The sequence below is a fragment of the Zea mays genome, chromosome 4 (genome assembly GCF_902167145.1).
Source record: "Zea mays cultivar B73 chromosome 4, Zm-B73-REFERENCE-NAM-5.0, whole genome shotgun sequence".
Lineage (NCBI taxonomy): Eukaryota > Viridiplantae > Streptophyta > Magnoliopsida > Poales > Poaceae > Zea > Zea mays.
The window spans coordinates 205,427,076-205,446,794 of record NC_050099.1 but is presented as its reverse complement, the minus strand read 5'-3'; positions in this window follow the sequence as shown (position 1 = coordinate 205,446,794).

Below are 19,719 nucleotides of genomic sequence, written 5' to 3'. Positions count from 1 at the left end.
CTCTCGAGGTCGGCTGCCTTTGGCCGAGGCTAGGCTCGGGTGAAGCGCGATCGAGTCACTCGTGTGGACTGATCCCTGACTTAATCGTACCCATCAGGCCTTTGCAGCTTTATGCTGATGGGGGTTACCAGCTGAGAATTAGGCGTCTTGAGGGTACCCCTAATTATGGTCCCCGACAATGGCGCTCTCCCCCCTCCTCCTTGCGGAAAGGCGACGTAGGGGCGTATGTAAAAAAGCCGAGTCTGTCCCTGATCGCCCTCTCGCCCTGTGCGGAGGCTCGGGGGCTGCTCTCGCAAACCCGGCTCCGGCCGAACCGTTGACAGCGTCAACATACCAGCCCGAGAACTTGGGCCCCGACCGTGCACCCGGGCTACGGCCAGTTCGCATGAGGGAACAACCAGACCAGCCGAAGCATTACGCAAGGCATTAAGACCTCGAAGGAGTGAAACCACTCCTCCGAGGCCTCGGGGGCTACACCCGGCGGGTGCGCTCGCGCGCACCCACCGGAACAAAATGCAACCGAGAAAGGCTGGTCCCCTTGCAAAAAAGTGCGACGAAAGCCTCCAAGCGAGTGCTAACACTCCCTTCGAGGCTCGGGGGCTACTGTCGGGGACCATAATTAGGGGTACCCTCAAGACGCCTAATTCTCAGCTGGTAACCCCCATCAGCATAAAGCTGCAAAGGCCTGATGGGTGCGATTAAGTCAGGGATCAGTCCATACGAGTGACTCGATCACGCCTCGCCCGAGCCTAGCCTCGGACAAGGGCAGCCGACCCCGAGGGATTTCCGTCTCGCCCGAGGCCCCCCTTTTACGGCGGACACATCTCCGGCTCGCCCGAGGCCTTGCCTTCGCTAAGAAGCAACCCTGACTAAATCGCCGCACCGACTGACCGAGTCGCAGGAGCATTTAACGCAAAGGTGGCCTGACACCTTTATCCTGACGCGCGCCCCCCGGCAGAGCCGAGGTGACCGCCGTCACTTCGCTGCTCCACTGACCGGTCTGACATAAGGACAACGCCGCGTGCGCCACTCCGACTGCAGCGCCACTCGACAGAGTGAGTCTGACAGGCAGTCAGGCCTTGCCAAAGGCGCCATAGGAAGCTCCGCTCCGCCCGACCCAGGGCTCGGACTCGGGCTAAGCCCCGGAAGACGGCGAATTCCGCTTCGCCCGACCCAGGGCTCGGACTCGGGCTAAGCCCCGGAAGACGGCGAACTCCGCTCCGCCCAACCCAGGGCTCGGACTCGGGCTAAGCCCCGGAAGACGGCGAACTCCGCTCCGCCTGACCCAGGGCTCGGACTCGGGCTAAGCCCCGGAAGACGGCGAACTCCGCTCCGCCCGACCCAGGGCTCGGACTCGGGCTAAGCCCCGGAAGACGGCGAACTCCGCTCCGCCCGACCCAGGGCTCGGACTCGGGCTAAGCCCCGGAAGACGGCGAATTCCGTTTCGCCCGACCCAGGGCTCGGACTCGGGCTAAGACTCGGAAGACGGCGAACTCTGCTCCGCCCGACCCAGGGCTCGGACTCGGGCTAAGACCCGGAAGACGGCGAACTCCGCTCTGCCCGACCCAGGGCTCGGACTCCGCCCTGGCCTCTGCCGAACGATCTCCGCCTCGCCCGACCCAGGGGCTCGGGCTCGGCCTCGGCTACGGAAGACAGACTCGACCCCAGCTTCGGAGGAGCCCCCACGTCGCCCGGCCTCGGGCGCGGGCCCGCCACGTCAACAGGGAGCGCCATCATCACCCTACCCCGAGCCGACTCGGGCCGCGGAGAACAAGACCGGTGTCCCATCTGGCTAGCTCCGCCAGATAGGCAATGATGGCGCCCCGCGTGCCCTGTGACGACGGCGGCTCTCAGCTCCCTTACGGAAGTAGGGGGACGTCAGCAAGGACTCAACCGCTCCGACAGCTGTCTCTCCGCCATGCTCCGTTGCTCCTCCGACAGCCACGACATCACGCCAGCAGGGTGCCAAGATCTCTCCGGCTGCCACATTGGCATGTACTTAGGGCGCTAGCTCTCCCTCCGCTAGACACGTAGCACTCTGCTACACCCCCATTGTACACCTGGATCCTCTCCTTACGCCTATAAAAGGAAGGACCAGGGCCTTCTTAGAGAAGGTTGGTCGCGCGGGGACAAGGACGGGACAGGCGCTCTCTTGGGTCCGCTCGCTTCCCTCACCCGCGTGGACGCTTGTAACCCCCTACTGCAAGCGCACCCGACCTGGGCGCGGGACGAACATGAAGGTCGCGGGATTTCCACCTCTCTCGCGCCCGTCTCCGGCCACCTCGCTCTCCCCCCTTCGCGCTCGCCCACGCGCTCGACCCATCTGGGCTGGGGCACGCGGCACACTCACTCGTCGGCTCAGGGACCCCCCGGTCTCGAAACGCCGACATCATTAATGACAAAAGTGATTAGATCCATTGTCTGGTTATACGCTCCTATCTAAAATTGAAAAATTGAGAAAAGGAGAAGCATGGGAAGGAAAGAAATGAATTGTATAATCTGGTAATTCAGTGACATCTCCATATACTACTCAACTATATTTTCTAAGTCATGTCATCGGTATTCTTTTATCTTAAACAAAATTTAGGGAAAAGGCATAATTAAAACTTGCAACTGATATGTTGATCGATTGGAAGGCCTAATATAGATCTTGGAGTTGGAAGAGTGAATTTGAACCTGGCAACATTATCACTTATTTGCTTCTTTTCAACAAGTTTTAACTTCCTGAAGTTCTCAAGATCCAATCAGCCTAATGAAAACAATAGCACAACAATCAAATTGAGCTATAACGCATTAATCTTGAATTGCAGAAGCAAACTTGAGCACATATAATTTTGGGTGATAAACAAAAAATGTAATGGTTGCTAGGAATAAATTACCATGTCCTACCAACAACTAATACTTATAGATGTTTCAGAAGCTATATTCTAAAGAAAATATTGAGAATGCTAGATAATAGGGACAGAAGACATGCCAAACACTACCGGAATCGCGTTCTTTGCCAAGTGTCACTCGGCAAAGGCTATTTTACACTAGGCAAAGCCTTTGCCGAGTGTAACACTTGGCAAAGAACACTCGGCAAATATTTCATCGGCAAAGGGTTCTTTGCCGAGTACTTTTTTCGGACACTCGGCAAAGATTTTGCCGAGTGTCAAAAAACACTCGGCAAAGAAAAACACTCGGCAAATTAAGAATCGAAAAAATTAAAAAAAAACAGCAAAACATTTTTTAAATTCTAGGAACAACTATCCAACCCACTTTATTACCTTACTCGTTGCCCTATTATTTTTCACTATTATTTTGAATCAAACTTATATGTTTTATATAAATAGTGAGATTCGAACTCGCAACCTCTCTATCGTGCATACCCTCCTATACCACTACACTACTACGCCTATTATGTCTATATTACGTTTTCATTCCCCATGTACTATAACAAATCGAGAGTAATTTGATTATTTAAGGCACTAAATGAGTTCATTTGAAAATGTGACCAACTATAAAGTTGCATAACTTTTTGAGATCTACAAGTTTTATTTTAATAGTTTCTACATCCGAGACCGTTTACAAAATTTGAATTTTAAATTTGAAAACTTTACACGAATTTTTCAATGATAAGATGATTTCAAATCAAAAAATTGTCAACTACAAAGTTTCATTACATTTCAAGACCTACAACTTTTATTTTGGTGGTTTTTCCATCCGAGACAGTTTGAAAAATTCAAAATTCAAACATAATTTTGCATAACAAGATGATTTCAAACCAAAACATTGTCAACTACAAAGTTTCATAACTCTCCAATACCTACAACTTTCATGTTGGTGGTTTTTTCTTTCGAAGTCGTTTTCAAAATTCAAATTTTAAATATTTTAAATTCAGACGTAGTTTTCGTTGACAATATGACTTCAAATGAAAAAGTTGTCAACTATAAACTTCTATAACTTCTCAAGATCTACAAAGTTTATTTTGGTTGTTTAGTCATTTATTTATCTCACATGATGGTTTTAACAATATGCACAAATTCTATACATCTCTCTCGTAGTTTCATAAACTACGAGAGAGATATAGGTTTTATGAACAAATTTATTTTTATTTTGTCATATGAAGAAATGTTCAATATATAAATTGTACATCATGATGAGTTATACAAATTTGTAGTCGAAATTTTTTTCATTTGAATTAATTTACTACTTTAAAATGTGATTTTTAAATTGTCTTTGCCTAGTGTTGGAGAAAAACACTCGGCAAAGAGCTTCTTTGTCGAGTGCCCGAAATAAAACAATCGACAAAGAATATGGCACTCGGCAAAGAGCCAAATTCCGGTAGTGAAACTATTTCACCTGTCGATGAAGGTTATTCAATTCAACATGATCATCATCCACAATGCTTAGGCAACCTAATAAGGTAACAAGCTATAAGCAACGATACATTAGTGAATACAACAAATTAGTAACCAAAAAATTCACTTTACACGTATAAGACATAAAAATCTTTGTCAAGAAGGACTACGTCTAGAAATCTATGTTATCATTAAAGAAATATAATTTCTTCCTTGAGAAACAAACATTAAACACAACTTTACAGCAGAGTATGAGGTAGCTGTTGCGACGGTACAAAATAGAATAAGAAAAAAACTGGAAAAACGTTGCACGATCAATACCTGGAGGATACGGGCGCGCTTGAATGAGATTTTGACTTGTTTCAGTGCACTTCTCTCTCAGTCCAAGGATATTATCACAGTTTCTGATTGCCAACTCGAGAAGAATCCTTATAGAATATGTGAGCCCATCTGACAAAAGAAATGACCAAATATATGGTAAAATCATTAGTATTTTCAGCTAACTCCAACATACAAACCCACAAAGCTATATGGGGGAAAATAAAGCATCCAATCAGTGAAAGGGTCATGTCTCTGATTATTAGATCCTAAGAATGTGTCCTGATAGGTCCCATCAAATCAAACTCCATTCTTGACCCTCTAGAAAATAGCTGCCTCGGGGATTATTGTACATTTACAGTGAAGGCTAATGATTTCTTCAATTGCTCCACTTTCAACAACTATCTTTCTATATATGTGAACTGATGTAATGTTACGCAGGAGACCTGTGGCTGCTTTGCAGATAGGAATGTACTCTGATTTCAGGAGGCTAATGTGAGAACAATGCAACCAGGGAATTGCATCATCTCATCGATGCTCTTCCTTCTTGGCAATCTCCCTGAGCAGGTCCTTCTGCAGTGCCGCATCACGCATGCCGTGGCTAGTTCGGAAACAAGAGTAAAAATTCTAAATCTCAGAGTATCAGCTGGTACAAGTTGAGGCTATGATGTCAGTTGAAATGATTACAGGAGGGTCCAAAATTTACACATCAATTGAGTTATCCCAGCAGAGCATTACTTTGTACCATGTGGGGACCTTACTCTTTTGTTTAGTGTGAGATGCCTATGTTGAAGAGAGGAATTCAGCTATAGTCCCTTTATTTTTCAAGCTGGCAACCCGGTTCTCCTGAAAATTTCATATGCAGAGCTAATGTTCCATGACATATAAAGATGAACAGAAGGGGAAATATAGCTAATAAATCTTACCATCAGTGCCGGTTAGCATATTTTTCAAATCAAGGAACTGTTAATATACCTCTGCATAATAAATGCTATTGCATTATGGAAATATACAGATCAGTTCACCTGTGACCTATCATAGGTGAAATGACAAGAACAATGCATGTTTTCACCAGTGCTGAAATTTGATAACACATGGACTTTCCACCACCAATTGGCATCAAACAAAAGAGATCTCTTCCTGCACATAAATTGCATAAAAATATTAAACAAAACCCATTACGTTGAAAACATCTCAACTCAGGCGCCAGCCAATACAGATACAAGAACACATGAGTGCACGGCACCCTTCGCTGGCATTTTGTGGAATAGGTCTCAGGCGCTATTGAACGCCCTTGTCCTACACCATTCCCCGATCAAACAAGGCAAAACCCATCTCTATGTGTCCATGAACGATGTAGCCATGGATCAACACTGTGTACGTGACCTCGTTAGAGGCCACGCCCAAGAACAGCATTACGTCGAGCACTCTACGGGCCTCCGGTGGTGCACACATGTGGTTTACGCTGAGCAAACAGCAATGGCGTATAAGTTCATACATCTGCCTCGCGAGGCGGTGACTATACACCGGCGCATGGATTGTTGTCCTCTTCGTCGGAGTAGATAGGAGCAACTCGACGTCGACAGCGGGCGTGTGGTTTGATGCAGAGGCGGAGAGGTGGGATATACTGGCGCGTCCTCTGGCCGCGCACGCTGGGGCGTCACCAGGAGACAAGTATCGGAGGAGGACGAAGCGAGATGGGTGGGGTAGTCTGTTGCGATGAGGCATGCATCCTGGAGAATACGACGCGAGTCGGTGTTTCTATTGCCGCCATCTATGGCATCAGAAACGGGGGCAGGGTGAGCGATGGGGTTGAGGATGTTGCGGAGATCGCGTGTGTGTGGGGCGACGTGAGAAGCTAGCGAGCGAGGAGTGGACGCGGATAGGGCGAGCGGGGGCATGGTTGTGCTAGGAGTCTACACTATGTCCTTAATAGATAGTAGAGATTAGTCCTCTCAGTGTTTGGGTCTGGCTGGTTAGCAAGAGGCACAATTCTTTCAGCATGCATAGCGTTCATGACCATCACAGGCGCCTCACATCCTCCAGGTAGAACTCCCAAGACAAATATTTCGTTACGTTATGTTGTCCTAGCTGTCTACACTCTGCACATCTCCTTACTGAACTCTTGTTTTCTTCGCTGCTTATAGTTTTGTAACACCCCGGGATCCACAAACACCCCAGAATGATACTAAACTACACATCTAACATTCGTATATAAAATTTCGACAGCATCTCCTTTGAAAATGGCATAAACGGGGAAGCAACAAAGTATAAATAGATATCATGATAAGAAAACATAATAGACATTAATAGTCTGCTAGCAATGGGAAGACAACCATAACGGCATGAGCTAAATTATCCAGTGCGCACAACTAGTTAGAAACAAACATCCTTTGACAAGAAGCTTCTAATTAAATCATGACTGCGCCTAAGCAGCGTTATTATAAGAGTGAAGGTGGATGTGCTGCTACTTCCCACTTCCCTTGATGAGCAACAAGCACCTGCATTGAGTAATGCAAGAGTGAGATGAAACATCTCAGCAAGCGAATAATTTTGACGAGATATTTAAACCACAAATTGAATTCATCAACATTTTAAAAGAGTCACAATTAAAATCAGAAATACTTGTAGATATGGAACTCAATAGTTCCACTAGAACCAATACCATTTCATTTCCTCGAACAACCACAATAGGTTCTATAACACTTCCCTGCGTCAACAATACCTGCAAATATCACATCAATGTATGCATAGGAATGCAATGTGTAGGTACTCTATCTTCATACCTCTGAGAGTATAAAACCACATCATCTGCAAATATCACTTCAATGAATGCAATGCATATGTCCTCTGCCTTCATACCTCTAAGGGTATGAAGCCGCATCGTACCCCTCCTCGGGCAACGTACGATGCTAAATTGTACCGGTACGGTCGGACCATAGGTCACGACAAAACTTCAGATGCAAATGAGTCATGCAATGTATATGGCATGCTGCATTTATCAATAACCTTCACTTCCTTCAGATACAATACAAACCTCAAATAATACTTTATTTACCTTCAGATACAATACCAACCTCAAATAATACTTCATTTACCTTCAGGGGTGTGAATTAATCTCATGAATCATACTCGAATCATAATCATCATCAATATATGATTGAGCATCAGTATAATGCAAGCAAGTAAAGCATCACCATAGAGTCCAATTATGAAAGAATCCAATACTTCTGAATATTAGAGTGTAGGCAATAGAAATAACAGGTCAGAACGGAAGCAACCACCGCTACATTCACTTGCCTTCATCGAAGAAGAAGAAATGTACTAGACATGATCTGGAGTGTAGCCACCTGCTAGCGGGCATAAAACTTAGTACAAATATTTCACAAACATTTGCCATCAATCAACAAAACACTCCTACACTTGAAACCAAGACCCAGTGGAAAGACTCCCACCCTGAACCACATGCCATACAGCAGCAGCGCTGTTTGTTAATTTTGTATCTTTAAAATTAAAACAGTGGTGATATCAAAAAAAATACTCTAGAAGTATCTACATAAAATACTCTACAACTTCAGTATTCAATGGATAATTAAATTCTGCCATCTACAAGTTCTAAAACATCTGACAAGATAAGTGACTGAATCTGTTTTAGACAGCAGTATGGTTAACTTTAAAATTTGATATCTCCCAAACTACTGAACCAAAAATTATGAAATTCTGCTGGAAGTAAGAACTTTTATCCCTCTACAAAAGTCTCCATAGTTGGAAGAGCCAATTCGGTCATTTACTAGATGAAACCCACCAGTGAACAGACCCACTCATTTTTGTCAGGCAAACAGGAACAGTCACAGTAAAACAAACATAACTGGAGTTTTACAAATCATATGAATGCAATCTTTAACAATCTGGAAAGCTTATGAAATTATCTACAACTTCTTTTACCAACCCACAGTTTAATTCTGTTGATAAAATTGCCTAACTCTTAAGAGAACAGATTCTGCACAGAATTATGAGACTGAAAAACTGCTATAATCAAATTGTCATAACTTTCTGTTCTGATGTCCGATTGAGGTGTTCTTCGCGGCCACGGAAAGATCTACAAATTATCTACGACTCATATATAGACTTTTTATTTTTTTGAGGCCACTAAGATCACGGAAAACTGGTATGAACAGAAACTGTCGAATCTGCCATTCTGCAGAAATTAAATTCGAAATCAAAACCTAACCCCACACCTAATCCAACCTCTAATCCTTCAATCCACATGATCCACAACCTCCAAAAGCACATAATTATAGGGAGAAACAAGGATCACATCCTTACCTAGGGTTTTCCCTAAAAAAATCTGCAAGAGATGGGGGTAGCACATCTCCTTGATCCTCTCTTCCTCTTCAATCCATCTTGTTCCTCCTCTTCTCGATCCTTGTTGCGTGGAGGGGGGAGATCTAGGGAGGAAGAAGTATTGGAGGGCTGCTGCAATGGGGGGAGAGGGGGCGACCCGCCAAGGGGGAAAAGTGAGGCGACCAAGAAAGGGGAGGGGGTGGCGGCCAAGAAGGGGAAGAGGGTGGCCACCTAGGGTTTATTTTGTGGGAGAAAAGAAGTGACGCCTCAGATGACTTCTGATACAGCATCCAACGGCCCACAACCCTTTTTCCCATATCCACTCACCGAAGATCAACTTTTGGGTCAACATTTTTTTGGGATATTACACTCTACCCCCCTTAAGAAGAATTCGTCCTCGAATTCAACCACTCTAACCAAAACATCCAAGGTACCCCATATAGCACCACCATTCAAAACATGGGTCAATTATTGGTCTTAATTAACACAAGAACTTCTACCTTGGACTAATTGTTTAAGGAAACTACACGACCTGACATCAAGCATGAAACAACATGCAATGAAGCTCAAAGCAAGTCATAGATGCAATCAACACTACAATTTCACACCATCGAATTTGGATGCAACTATACATCAACATCAATGTCTTAAGACAACACTCTTTTATGAAGGGGTAATATGCACTAAGCACAACCCTTACCAACTTCAACAATTAATTTTAATTAAATGGTGAAACATCCCCACCCGACGAATGTATAAGAAGATCAAACCCTCACCTCAAAGCACCACGAAACAAGTAGTTCTATTGAAACAAAACTCCTAATCTTCCTAAATCTTATTCTTGCCATCATGAAAAGATAATCATGTAATCTAACATTCTTTGCACCCCACAAAAGGGAGAAAATCTATAGAACTAATGGAGCAATAAAGCCAACAAGAAGCCAATAACATTCTGCGCGGCACATTTCATCGAAGAAATGCCAAAAGCTCCACAAAGAGCACTGACAGCACACCAACACAATACTTGGTTAACCAATGTCACTATACTCCATCCAACAACTCAACTAGGGAAAAATATCTAAACTAGTGAGGTTAACCTACACATAACATAAGTCTTCATCTACTGTAGTTCAGAAACTTACATTTCATTCTATCATACGATGCACTCAAAGTACCAGACATACAAGGTCAATAATAACCCCTAATCATTCACACATTTGACAACCATATTAAGCTGATGTAAAAACCACATCATCTAGGAGTAGGTGACTAGCCACACCCAACCAACTTTAGGCTAGGCAATGACTTCCTTCAAACCAATAGATAGGTGGTCTAAAAATGGCTCCACAAGCATGCATCAGAAAGGGAACCATCAGATCCTCAATGTATTAATACATAATCAATGGATCAAGAGAATCAAAGATTTATTCTACAATTAGTATGACTAACATGCAACCACTTTAAACCACATCTAGGCTTTGTGGCAACTGAAACACACAATAGGAGAAAGACATGTAAGCCATTATGGCTATGAAAAGACTTCCCCCAAAAATCCATATAAAGTACCAATATTCATTTCTTTCAGAACCGGTTTCTCGTCATAAACAATCATTCTTTGCAAAGATAGTTGGAACTATCCACCAACCGCTCCACAACTAAAATTCAAATTGATGGTTGCCTTGTAACCCAAAACACACAATTCACACTCCTCTTAGATACATCCTCAATCAAGCATATATAACAATATTATTGTAATAAAACTCAACCATGAAAAACATGGTGAAAACAACATAGGCATACTTGTATATCACAAGCATAATAACAACGTCAATCTCACAAAAGACTAGCGATATCAAACGCATTAATAAAACAATATAAAGATTTAGAGATAGGCATTAGGTCATAAACAACTTACCACATCACCATAAAGCAATAGGGAGGGGTGAAATTATTGTCATCTGCACTTCAAAGACATTAATATATATCAAAGATATTTGTACCCATACCCTTCCTATATGTGCAAGTGTGTCAAATTTATCTTCAAATTGCCAAGAATCTAAAGCCTATGCTTTGATACCAACTGTAACACCCCGGGATCCACAAACACCCCAGAATGATACTAAACTACACATCTAACATTCGTATATAAAATTTCGACAGCATCTCCTTTGAAAATGGCATAAACGGGGAAGCAACAAAGTATAAATAGATATCATGATAAGAAAACATAATAGACATTAATAGTCTGCTAGCAATGGGAAGACAACCATAACGGCATGAGCTAAATTATCCAGTGCGCACAACTAGTTAGAAACAAACATCCTTTGACAAGAAGCTTCTAATTAAATCATGACTGCGCCTAAGCAGCGTTATTATAAGAGTGAAGGTGGATGTGCTGCTACTTCCCACTTCCCTTGATGAGCAACAAGCACCTGCATTGAGTAATGCAAGAGTGAGATGAAACATCTCAGCAAGCGAATAATTTTGACGAGATATTTAAACCACAAATTGAATTCATCAACATTTTAAAAGAGTCACAATTAAAATCAGAAATACTTGTAGATATGGAACTCAATAGTTCCACTAGAACCAATACCATCTCATTTCCTCGAACAACCACAATAGGTTCTATAACACTTCCCTGCGTCAACAATACCTGCAAATATCACATCAATGTATGCATAGGAATGCAATGTGTAGGTACTCTATCTTCATACCTCTGAGAGTATAAAACCACATTATCTACAAATATCACTTCAATGAATGCATATGAATGCAATGCATATGTCCTCTGCCTTCATACCTCTAAGGGTATGAAGCCGCATCGTACCCCTCCTCGGGCAACATACGATGCTAAATTGTACCGGTACGGTCGGACCATAGGTCACGACAAAACTTCAGATGCAAATGAGTCATGCAATGTATATGGCATGCTGCATTTATCAATAACCTTCACTTCCTTCAGATACAATACAAACCTCAAATAATACTTTATTTACCTTCAGATACAATACCAACCTCAAATAATACTTCATTTACCTTCAGGGGTGTGAATTAATCTCATGAATCATACTCGAATCATAATCATCATCAATATATGATTGAGCATCAGTATAATGCAAGCAAGTAAAGCATCACCATAGAGTCCAATTATGAAAGAATCCAATACTTCTGAATATTAGAGTGTAGGCAATAGAAATAACAGGTCAGAACGGAAGCAACCACCGCTACATTCACTTGCCTTCATCGAAGAAGAAGAAATGTACTAGACATGATCTGGAGTGTAGCCACCTGCTAGCGGGCATAAACTTTAGTACAAATATTTCACAAACATTTGCCATCAATCAACAAAACACTCCTACACTTGAAACCAAGACCCAGTGGAAAGACTCCCACCCTGAACCACATGCCATACAGCAGCAGCGCTGTTTGTTAATTTTGTATCTTTAAAATTAAAACAGTGGTGATATCAAAAAAATACTCTAGAAGTATCTACACAAAATACTCTACAACTTCAGTATTCAATGGATAATTAAATTCTGCCATCTACAAGTTCTAAAACATCTGACAAGATAACTGACTGAATCTGTTTTAGACAGCAGTATGGTTAACTAATTTGATATCTCCCAAACTACTGAACCAAAAATTATGAAATTCTGCTGGAAGTAAGAACTTTTATCCCTCTACAAAAGTCTTCATAGTTGGAAGAGCCAATTCGGCCATTTACTAGATGAAACCCACCAGTGAACAGACCCACTCATTTTTGTCAGGCAAACAGGAACAGCCACAGTAAAACAAACATAACTGGAGTTTTACAAATCATATGAATGCACTCTTTAACAATCTGGAAAGCTTATGAAATTATCTACAACTTCTTTTACAAACCCACAGTTTAATTCTGTTGATAAAATTGCCTAACTCTTAAGAGAACAGATTCTGCACAGAATTATGAGACTGAAAAACTGCTATAATCAAACTGTCATAACTTTCTGTTCTGATGTCCGATTGAGGTGTTCTTCGCGGCCACGGAAAGAGCTACAAATTATCTACGACTCATATATAGACGTTTTATTTTTTTGAGGCCACTAAGATCACGGAAAACTGGTATGAACAGAAACTGTCGAATCTGCCATTCTGCAGAAATTAAATTCGAAATCAAAACCTAACCCCACACCTAATCCAACCTCTAATCCTTCAATCCACATGATCCACAACCTCCAAAAGCACATAATTATAGAGAGAAACAAGGATCACATCCTTACCTAGGGTTTTCCCTAAAAAAATCTGCAAGAGATGGGGGTAGCACATCTCCTTGATCCTCTCTTCCTCTTCAATCCATCTTGTTCCTCCTCTTCTCGATCCTTGTTGCGTGGAGGGGGGAGATCTAGGGAGGAAGAAGTATTGGGCTGCTGCAATGGGGGGAGAGGGGGCGACCCGCCAAGGGGGAAAAGTGAGGCGGCCAAGAAAGGGGAGGGGGTGGCGGCCAAGAAGGGGAAGAGGGTGGCCACCTAGGGTTTATTTTGTGGGAGAAAAGAAGTGACGCCTCAGATGACTTCTGATGCAGCATCCAACGACCCACAACCCTTTTTCCCATATCCACTCACCGAAGATCAACTTTTGGGTCAACATTTTTTTGGGATATTACAAGTTTCTAAATTCTTGCAGCTGTAGAGAAAGAAATTTAAACGATATGATTGTTTATGAAAAAGGAATTTCTTATTGCGCCCATGTCTGGGAGACTGGGATGGGAACTGAGACCTATATATTGGAAGCTAGGTACAGTTATAAATATAAGTTTGAAACGACCACAACAAGAAGATTGCATAAATCATATGGTACCCACCCTCTAGACTCTAGTGTAGGCTTTTATTAAACCGATTTTAGTTATGGTAATACATAACCCAAACCCAGTTGGAACCTTGTTCCATTATCTAAAAAACTTAACCCAAACCCATGTATGGTTCAGCGGCTCAGGCAATCTTAATAGCAATTCAAAATGCAACAAGATGAATTCCTACTCAAATATATTACCTTCAGGAATTTTAGTAGGTCATTGCGGTTTGTTTGGGTTACTTATATTAGGCTTAGAGATATTATATAATGAACTGACTACCTGATGAACCTAGGCCATTGCTGCAGACTTGTGGAGATTCCTGGTTTGGTGTGGGCAAGAATAGCATGGCTAGAGATGCACTAAGAAGGCAATAACTTTTTTGCTGGCTAAATTAAATATTTGTATGGTTCTTCATTGTATCATTGGAAAAAACCCACAATGATCAAAGTGATAACATGATCAATTATCAAGAAGTTGAGAAACTAATAGGAAAAAATGTCAATCATGTAGCAATTCTGTACTCCTAACGAAAAACTTCATTTGCTTTACACAGCTAAGTGACTCGTTTAATGAAAATAAGTTTCTCACTGGGATTTGACAGGAATGATCAATAGAAAGTGCAAAGCTTATGAACACATATATAGATCAATGAAGAAGCAAACCTGAGCAGAATCAGATATTAGTAGCAAAACAAGATCACTACTTGGTACAGTCTCCCATATATCACCCAAAGTTTCACTCTCTTTGGTGAATCCTGCTGCTTGGGCTTCATCAAAAGATTTAGAACCTTTTCGAAGACCAGTCTGAAATAAAAACAACATAATCAGAGATGCAAAGGTTGCTTATTGCTTTAGTAACATCGAGTCAACAAGAAATGAAGGAAAATATGATGGCCCTTTGAAGTCATGATTTAGAACCGTCCTCCTGCCTCTAACTCAGACGAACCATCCTCCTAGCCCAAGTAGAAGGCATCGGTGGCCCCGCCCCGCGGATGACGAAGTGTCCTAACAATGGGGTGCTGGTACCGGTGATGCAGTTCTTGTCGCACAAAAACTCCCTGCTCTAGCTCGAACTAGAAATCGTGCAACAACACGTCAGTGGGGCCCTTGACAGTGGTGGTGCCGGAGCGAGTGAGCATAGCGGTGGTGAAGATGGATGACATTCGGCCGAGCGAGTTGGGGTTCCATCCAGCCCGTACGGCTCATCGATGAGGACTGGAGGGCGGTGGCCTGCACAGAGGGCATGTGGTGCAGGACACGCGTCGGAGAAGAGGGGGAGAGGTGCACAGACGCATAGAGAAACTCATCCGCCCGATGAACCTTGTTCCATTATCTAAAAAACTTAACCCAAATCCATGTATGGTTCAGTGGCTCAGACAGTCTTAATAGCAATTCAAAATGCAATAAGATGAATTCCTACTCAAATATATTACCTTCAGGAATTTTAATAGGTCATTGCAGTTTGTTTGGGTTACTTATATTAGGCTTAGAGATATTATATAATGAACTGACTACCTGATGAACCTAGATCATTGCTACAGACTTGTGGAGATTCCTGGTTTGGTGTGGGCAAGAATAGCATGGCTAGAGATGCACTAAGAAGGCAATAACTTTTTGCTAGCTAAATTAAATATTTGTATGGTTCTTCATTGTATCATTGGAAAAAACCCACAATGATCAAATTGATAACATGATCAATTATCAAGCAGTTGAGAAACTAATAGAAAAAATGTCAAACATGTAGCAATTCCGTACTCCTAATGAAAAAATGCATTTGCTTTACATGGCTAAGTGACTCATTTAATGAAAATAAGTTTCTCACTGGGATTTGACAGGAATGATTAATAGAAAGTGCAAAGCTTATGAACACATATATAGATCAATGAAGAAGCAAACCTGAGTAGAATCTGATATTAGTAGCAAAACAGGATCACTGCTTGGTACAGTCTCCCATATATCACCCAAAGTTCCACTCTCTTTGGTAAATCCTGCTGGCCGAGCGAGTTGGGGTTCCATCCAGCCCGTACGGCTCGTCGATGAGGACTAGAGGGCGGTAGCTAGAGATGGCAATGGGTAAAAACCCGCTGGGTGTTACTTGCCCAAACCCATACCCGCAAAGAAAAAATACACCCGCTAAAAAACCCATACCCATGACGGGTATAAAATTTTGCCCAAACCCATGCCCATGCGGGTTTCGGGTACCCAACGGGTTTCCCATACCCACTAACATCAACATAAAAAATAATTCATCATGTAAATGACAACCAATATATTAATAAGTTAGGATAAAAGGAACAAGTGATAACTATTTTTAGCTTAAAATTTGTTACATGAAGTTTATTTCAATTAGAACATATTCAATTAATAATATTATGAGACATGTTTATATTCAATTAATAATATTATGAGACATATTTATAAGGAATGTTGATTTTAAGGCGGGTTTTAAAAACCCATGGGTTTGCGGGTATGGGTAGTGGAAGAACAAACCCATACCCACGTACCCGTTGGGTTTCTATTTGAAACCATTAACAAACCCATGGGTAGAGAAATTGACCCAAACCCATAACCTAATAGAGCAAAAACCCACCGAGTTTCGGGTAGCGGGTATCCATTGCCATCTCTAGCGGTAGCCTGCACGGAGGGCATGTGGTGCAGGACGCGCGGCGGAGAAGAGGGGGAGAGGTGCACGGACGCATAGAGAAACTCGTCAGTTGCGAGGAGGGTGCGTGAGATGGTGTGCATAGGGTAGGGGTTCCTCACCTTGTTCATCTTCTCTTCCTCATTGAGCCTCTGCTCCTCTTCCAGCTTCTTCCTCTTCTCCTCTCTCTTCATCACACTTCACAAATCAAATACAGAACAACCAACCCTCGAATCATGAAACAAAGATACCAAGGAAAACCAATGAGTTCACAAGAGCAATGAAGGTTCGGATATCCCTACTTCGTCGAGAGTTGCGGCTCCTCTCTAGCCGTCGTCGTCCATTGAGAGGCCTGCGAGCTTCTCCTCCAGACCAGATGCCAAGCCTCCTTTGGGTCCTCCTTGGGCGGTGACGGCGTGATGGGGAAGGTTGTTGGCGACTCCCAAATAAGGATTGTGCGGCATGTGGTAGGAGGTTGCGGGGCGCGTGGATGGGGGCGAAGGGTGGGTGATGTGGCGGGATTGTGGGTGCGTGCGGATGGGGCGGAAGGGTAGGTGGTGTGCGTGTGCGCTGGGGGAGAGCGGGGGCATGGTTGTGCTGTCTACACTATCGTCTTAATAGATAGTAGATATATACTGATTGACCATGTGTATCCCATGTACGTCGTGGTCGCCCACACAGCTAGTTTGGGAGTCACAAAACCGAAGAGGATTGTAGGGGCTAAAATCTCCTCCTTATTCAATTTTGAATAAGAAGGAGATTTTAGCCCCTCTAATCCCCTCCGGTTTTTGGACTCCCAAACTAGCCCTAAGACTCGGTTTGGCAGCGTTTATTTCACAACTTCTTCACAGATTTCACTAGAAGTTGTACTAAATAGAACGCTTCTGCAACATCTTATCAGTTCGGCTGCATCTTAGAGCAATTTAAAAGTGGATAATAAATAAAAGCTGCTTTTTCCAATAGACAACATTTGTGCCAAACAGGGCCGCCTGAGTGAGGAGAATCATGGCTGGTTGGAGTGCATAGTTTGAGTGTTTTCACACTTTTCGTGGATCTAGTTTATCGCTCTCATCACCTAGAGGGGGGTGAATAGATGGTCCTGCGAAAAAATACTTCAAACAACATAAACTTGGTGCAATAAAAATGTTTGTGAGAACTAAAACCAAGTTTAGATGAGAAGAGGAGGTAAATATAAATAATTCACTTCATTGCTCCCTTAAGATGAGTGTTAAACTAGGAGCAATATCGCAAGTAAATATGAGCATTAAGGAAGACAACACCCGCAATAAATAAAGTACACGAGAGCCACGTCGATTTTTCCCGTGGTTCGGCCAAAGCCTACCTCCACTTTGTGGTGACCTCCTTCGGTCAAGGGTTGCACTCAACACCTCTCAAGTGATCCAAAGATCAAATTTTAGTGCCACTGTTATCTTCGTTATACTTTGATCTCATTTGTGAGAAATCTCCACAAGTTAGAGTCTCTCACGCATTACACAAGATTATCACAATCAGAATCAGAGTAATGGAGGGAGCAAGAACACACACACACACAAGAGCACAACACAACAACAACACACAGAAGCAAAGACAAGAGCGCAAGAAAAAAGTGACAAAATTACAGCTCATAAACGCGCTCAAATCTCTCTCAAATCACTAGAAGAAGTTGTTGCGAAGTCTCGGAGTTGTAGTGTGCACTTGAGATACTTAGGTGTCGAAGAGAGGGTGCCTAGGAGATCCTTTTATATCCCAAGATGCCTAGGAGTCATTGCCTTCTCCATAAGGAAGCTGGAAAACTCCCCTTCCTTCGAGATCACCGGACAGTCCGGTGTGCCATTGGAAATCCGGTCAACAACGGTCGGCCGGCAATCTGATTGGCCGACTTCCTTTTCCAGCGTAGCACCGAACAATCTAGTGCACCACTGGACAACTGCCACATCAGCGAGCCGTTGTCGGCTGGCGCCCGCCTGCGAAGAGAGCCGTTGAAGACCTTGTCCAGTGCACGAACAATGCACTATTCACTGTCCAGTGAATTTTATAATTAAAATTCCCGAGAGCAGCATCTTCGGCCGTATGCATCATCAGACAGTCCGGTAGGTCCAAGACTGGCCCAGGTTTGGCTCTTTTGAGCCAAACTTTTCCAACTTCTTTTGGCTCTTCATGAGAAGTTCCTTACACTTAGATAAACATAGTTAGCAACTAAAACAATTGACCAAGTGGTAGAACCATATCTTTTTACATCTTTTCACAAGGATTTGCAATATGCATGTAAATAAATCTAAAAAGTACTTTCTTTGCAAAACTGAGTTAATAGCCAAAACAAAGTGCAAGAAACATAAAGTAGGGTGTATGCAACTTATCCAAACACTTAAACCTTGTGTTTTTATGGTTTGCTCATAGTTGCACTTTAAGCCCTGTAATTTAGATCATATGGACTTGCTACCTTCAATTTGCATTTACTACACCTGTGCTCATGCTCATATTAAGAGGGGTTGTTCCAAGTGGTGTGTTGGGAAGTTAGTCACCAAAACAACTAGAAATGGCCCAAGGGTACATTTCCCTTTCAATCTCCCTTTTTTGGTGATTTATGCCAACACACCTAAGGCAACTCAAAACTTACTAACTTAACCAAATATGAGCCAAAAATTGCAAAATGAAGTCCAAATAAAAACTAATTGAATAAACATAGGATCTAGTATATTTGGATCATTTAGCCACCACTTGTTTTGAATTTTGCAATCAAACTCAATTTTCTAACTTCTAAGTCAAAACTCTTGATTTTGCAAATCAAACCATTTTCAAACACTTGTTTTGGTCAAAACTCCCAAAAGCTTACCCTTTCTTTCATAAGAAAACCACCCCCACATAAGAGAGTAGATTTTGCAATTAGAGGGCCAAGCACCATATACGAGTAACTCCGTAGAGAGCTGCAGACCTTCTCCACACGCAAGTGGTGTCCCGCTTCCGGCCTCCTCTCGAACGCTCCCCACCGTCTTCACTATCGAGCTTCCGACCGAAATGTCATGGGCCTTGTTCCCTCCGGTACACGATGGCGTTCATGACAAAAACTCGGTTGTCACGGTCTCACAAGACTCTCACCCCACTCGATACAACCACAATGGCTCATGCAAGAGTCGAAGTGTTTTGTGGGTTTTTCTATACTCACTCAACTAACTAGGAATCACCTAGAACAACCGTGATAGTGGTCTAACTAATCTAAGCACTTCGTAAAGCACCTACGCTAAT